We start from the raw sequence: 5780 nt of genomic DNA, 5'->3' as shown, positions 1-5780 counted from the left end.
CCACAGTAATACCACAGTAACACCACTTGTATTTGTAACCATAAAGTAATAGGACTGTCACGTTTTGTAGTAGGTAAACTGTAGGTAGTGGTACATGGACGCTACAAACTTTCCCCACGATGAATCCTCCAACCACAGGAGTCAGTTCTGCCTCACACCCTCACCTGCTCTCCAACACCTTTTGTCTAGTGGTCTGGGAGGGAGAGAAAGAGAGAGAAGGAAGGAGGGAGGCATAGAATAAGAAGAAAGGAGGGAGAGAGAGGAGAGAGCGGGAAGGAGGGAGGCATAGAGATAGGAAGAAAGGAGGTAGAGAGAGGAGAGAAGCGAGAGAGGAGGAGGAGGGAAAAGGAATTTCATGATGAAGTGACCTGTTCTGAAACTCAAAAGCTTTTGTTTGATATTTGGACAGATAAGTTCCACCTTTGTTGGCAGGGTAAAAAGAGTGACAGGTTGATGGGGGGGGATCTTCTTAGCAGCGAGGAACAGACCATGCGATTGAGGGGCAGAAAGAAAGACTCACCTGCCGATGGTCCGGGTTAAAATAAAGACTCCACTGTGGATGTGAGGGTAGAATAAGACTCCCTGCGATTGAGGGGCGAAATAAAGACTCACCTGCGATTGAGGGCAGAAATAAAGACTCAGCCTGCGATGGAGGTAGCAAATAAAGAGCTCACCTGTGATGGAGGGGTAGAAATAGAAGGATCCCGCTGCCGATGGAGGGTAAAAGAAAAAGACTCACCTGAGATGGAGGGGTAGAAAGAAAGAGTAACCTGCGATGGAGGGGTAGGAATAACGACTCACCTGCGCTGGAGGGGTAGGAATAACGACCTCACTGCGATGGAGGGTAGAAAAGAAAGACTCACCTGAGATGGAGGGGTATGAAATGAAGACTCTCACCTGAAAGATGGAGTGGGGTACCGAAAGAAAGACTGCCACCTGCGATGGAGGGGTAATTGAAATACCACAGAACCACCTGCACTTCTGATGGAGGGGTATATCGTGAATAGTCTTTCTCTAAAGACTTCATTATCCTGCTTGATGGCATGAGGTAGAAAGAAAAGACTCACCTGCGATGGAGGGGGTAGAAAGAAGACTCACCTGAGATGGAGGGGTACGAAGAAAGAGTCACTCCCTTGCGATGGAGGGGTAAGAAATAGAGACTTCCAAACCTGCGATGGCACCGGCGATCGGCTAGAGTTAAGAAGATCTCACCTGTATAGTTATTCTACCGAGGGTAGACCAAATATAAGACTCGAGCGTCGAGATGGGAGGAGCGTAGAAATAATCGCATCTCCTCGATGTGAGGGTAGTCCAGAAAGAAAGACTCACCTGAGATGAGGGGTAGAAAGAAAGAGTCACCTGCGATGGAGGGGTAGGAATAACGACTCACCTGCGACTGAGAGCGGGAGAAGATGTGAGAGAGGACTCTCACTGAGGATGAAGGGGTAGAGAATAGACTTCTCTACTCGGATGGAGGGGTAGACAACGAATAGACTCACCTGCATGATGGAGCAGGTGGTGAATGTAGATCACCTGCGATGGAGGGTAGAATAAGACTCACCTGCGATGGAGGGGTATGATAAGAATACGACTCTATTCCTAAGACCGGAGGGTAGACACGCAAAAGATCTCACCTGCGAGCGACGAGGGTGATCACATATTAAGATCCATACACCTGCGATGTGATGGGGTCACGCAATCAACGACCACCTGCGTTGCGAGGTGAGGAGATGAGAGATCTCATCTACTTTAACGCATGGAGGCGGTACGACAGATAAGACCTCAGCCTGCGAAGTGGAGGGGTAATAAATAAACAGCTCAAGCCTGCGATGGAGGGGTAGAAAGAAAGACTCACCTACTCGATGGTCATTTCTTGGTAAGCATAATGAAAGACTCACTCTGCGATGCGAGGGGTAAGTAAATTCACAGACTCACGCTGCAGATGGAGGGGCTAGAAGATAAGACTCACCTGCGTATGGTAGGGTAGAAATCATATTGTCTTCAACCTGCGCATGGAGGGGTAGACCAAGAAGACTCTTTCACCTCGCATGGAGAGGGTGAGAAATAAAGACTCCACCTGCGATGGAAAGGGTAGAAATAAAGACACCTACGCTATTGACGTTGGGTTATGCATAAAGAAAGACTTCATCCTTGTCTTATGCGGATGGTACGAATAAAGACTCACCGTGCGATGGAAGGTAAGAAATAGACACCAGCGATGGAGGGGTAGAAAGAAAGACTCACCTGCGATGTGAGCCGGTAGAATAAAGATCACCTGCGAGTGGAGGGTAGAAGATTAAGGACTCACAGGCGATGGAGGGGTAGAAAGGAAAGACTCACCTGCGATGGATGGGTTAGAATTAACGACTCACCTGCGATGGATGGGTAGAAATGAAATGATCTCACACTTACGATTTGGAGGGGGTAGCAAAGAAATAGTACTCACTCTGCGCATGGAGGGTAGAAAATAAAGACTCACCTGCAATGGAGGGGCCTCCAGAAGAAAGCCACTCAATCACCTGCGCACGGAGTGTGAGGGGGTAGAAATAAAAGCTCACCTGCATGGAGGGTAAGATAAGACAAGGATCTCACTGCGATGGAGGGGGTAGATAATAATGACCATCCTGCGATGGAAGGTAGAAATCAAACTCACCTATCGTGGAGGTAGACAGAAAGCTCACCTGCGATGGATGGTCGAAATAAGACTCCACCTGCGAGGAAGGGTAGAAATAAGCTCACTCAGCGATGAGGGGTACGAAGAAGACCATCCTGCACAGGTGATGCCGATGGTACTTGGTCTTCATGACCAATAAAGTAGCTTCCCTACCCATCTCCTAGTGAGTCTTTTCTTTTCTGCGCACCTTCCCAGGAGGGTAGATACTAAGACCGCTTAAGGTGCGCACGTCTCTGCGATTAGGATTAGTGCTTAAAGAACCATAAAGACTCCCACTCCAGCCACTGATGCGAGCAGTATGGAAAAGAAAGACTCACCTGCGATCGGATGGTATAGTAATTAATCGACCTCATCATTCGCGCGCAGAAATGGATGGTCGTTATCAGTAAATATCCTGCCACCGACCATCACACCTATCGATGGAGGGGTACCGAAATGATGAGATCGATCTTTTCAATCTTCCTGTCGGATCGCGACCTGGCAGGTAGACAGGCAAAGACTGGTGGTCTCACTTTAAAAACCTGATTGGTAGGGGCTAAGAATATAAACCTCTCCATGACTCACCAGTGTGACGAGTGCCTGAGGGTTGTAAATAATATATAGACTTTCAACACACCTCTCACATCGCAGGTGATGAGGGAGGGTAGAAATAAATGCTTACTTTCACTTCCTGCCCCCTACAGATCGGCATATGGGAGTGGGGTCGTAGAAGAAAGACTCACCTGCGACTGGTATGGCGTGAGAGAATACGCTACTGCACCTACGATGTGATGGGGTAGAAAGAAAGACTCACCTGCGATGGATGGGTAGAAATAAAGACTCAACATCCTACCGATGCGAGGGGTAAAAGAAAGACTACACTCTGGATGGATGAAGGCTAGAATAAAGGACTCCACCTGGCTGAATGGAGCCGAGGGGTAGAAACATAAATGATCTCACCTTAACGATGGAGCGCGGTATTGACGAAAGAAGACTCTCGACTTTTGTCATACACCAAAGCATTTTGAGATTTCAAGAAACAGGACACTCATGCATATGTAATCAGCCGATTGGATGGGGTAAGACAACACAAAGACTCATCTGCTGATGGATGGTAGAACACTAACGACTCACCAGCGATGACGGGCTCAGAAACTATACGACCCTTCAATCCCTTGCCGCAGCTGCGATCTGGGTACAGCAATAAATGACTTCACTCATGGTACCTGGAGGGCGCAGAACTATGCCACACCTCACCTGCCCGATGTGACTGGGTAGAAATAAAGACTCACCTGCGATGGAGGGGTAGAATAAAGACTCACTACGAATGGAGGGGTAGAAATAAAGACTCACGCTGCGATGGAGGGTGAAAAAAGACTCACCTACGATGAAGGGGTAGAAATATTAAAGTCTCTGACCTCCCTGGCTTCCTTCTGAAGCAGCCAGACACTCATCATAGACCTTGAAGAAGTTCCCTCAAGCCAGCTCCATTCTGACAGTGACGTACGGTAGTTTATCACCGTTATACGCCCCGCAATACAACATGTGGAACAACAACACACGGTGATACAAGTAACACAACATTTACAACAGGTTGATCAGTAACACACATTACAACACGTTCATTGTAACTAGATTAGAAACAGACTATTTAACGGAAACACAGAGCACCGGGCAACACAGAGCACCCGGAACAACAGAGCACCGGAACAACAGAGCGGAAACCAGACGTACACAGAGCACCAGCACACAGAGCCACCGGAACACAGAGCACCGGAACACCAGAGCTACGGAACACAGAGCACAGGAAACAACAAAACACCGGACACAAAACAACCCGGAACACAGAAGCACCGAACACAGAGCACCGAACCACAAACACCGGAACACAGACCGGAACACAGACCGCCCGGAACACAGAGCAAAACACAGTAACACACAGAGCACCGAACACAGAGCACCGGAACACAGAGCCACGGAACACGAGCACCGGAACACAGAGCACGGAACACACAAGCCACGGAACACAGAGAACCCGGAACAACAGGAGCACCGGAACACAGACACCGAACACAGAGCACCGGAACACAGAGCACCCGGAACACAGAGCACCGAACACAGAGCACCGGAAGCACAAACACCGGAACACAAGCAAACACAGGCACGGAACACAGAGCACCGGAACACAGAGCACCGGAACACAGAGCACCGGAACAAAAACAGAAACACGGAACACAGAACCACCCGCGAACAGAGACGGTGGCGGACTGTTTTTTAAAATTAAATAATTGTGAGCGTCAGGAAGGCCTATATCACGATCGTCGCCTTTTCAACATCCAACATCTAAAGTCTATTTCTAGTGTTCAGGCTGCAACTGGACCTCAAGCCTAACCACTTTGGAGTAAGACTTTAACGTCCTCCTAGACATCAAACCGATATCCTTAACCCATCTAACCTAATGAGATCTTATAAGCAGCTTTCCTTAAAACCCCATCTAACCATGGAGATCATTATATAAGCAGCTTTCCCTTGACCCCATCCAACCCATGGAGATCATTATATATGCAGCCTTTCCCTTGACCCCATCCAACCATGGAGATCATATAAAGCAGCTTTTCTGGCGTGTGTGTGTGTGTGTGTGGTGCGTGTGGCGTGTGCGTGTAGCGTGTGCCGTGTGCGGCGTGTGTGTGTGTGTGTGTGTGTGTGTGTGTGTACGTGTGTGTGGTCGTGTGTGTGTGTGTACGTGTGTGTGTGTGTGTGGGGACAGGAGGAGAAAGGAGGGCAGAGGAGGACAGGAGGAGAGAGGAGGAGAGCAGTAGTACAATATACAGCCTGTAGACCAGTACAGTAGTATAATATACAGCTTGTAGGCAGTACAGTAGTAAATATACAGCCTGTAGACAGTACAGTAGTATAATATACAGCTGTGACCAGTACAGTAGTATAATATACAGCTTGTAGCAGTACAGTAGTAAAATATACACCTGTAGACCAGTACAGTAGTATAATATACAGCCTGTAGACCAGTACAGTAGTATAATATTACAGCCTGTAGACAGTACAGTAGTATAATATACAGCCTGTAGACCAGTACAGTAGTATAATATACAGCTTGTAGACTAAGTAC

At 48.0% G+C, this 5780-nt stretch overlaps 1 long non-coding RNA gene across 1 annotated transcript in view; it reads right to left on the bottom strand.

Annotated features, from left to right (window-relative positions):
* Positions 1-1823: 1823 nt before the first annotated feature.
* The window catches only part of LOC139024505 (uncharacterized), a 4056-nt gene continuing 99 nt past the window's right edge, over positions 1824-5780 (bottom strand). Inside the window, exons 2-3 of the long non-coding RNA XR_011475828.1 lie at positions 2214-2244; positions 1824-1855 (exon numbers count right to left, since the gene is read on the bottom strand). This is a non-coding gene — a long non-coding RNA (uncharacterized lncRNA). The remainder of the gene's footprint in view (positions 1856-2213; positions 2245-5780) is intronic.

The sequence above is a fragment of the Salvelinus sp. IW2-2015 genome, unplaced genomic scaffold, assembly GCF_002910315.2.
Source record: "Salvelinus sp. IW2-2015 unplaced genomic scaffold, ASM291031v2 Un_scaffold1588, whole genome shotgun sequence".
Taxonomy (NCBI): Eukaryota; Metazoa; Chordata; class Actinopteri; order Salmoniformes; family Salmonidae; genus Salvelinus; species Salvelinus sp. IW2-2015.
Note: the sequence above shows the minus strand (reverse complement) of the source record. Positions and strands in the feature narration are given on the sequence as shown.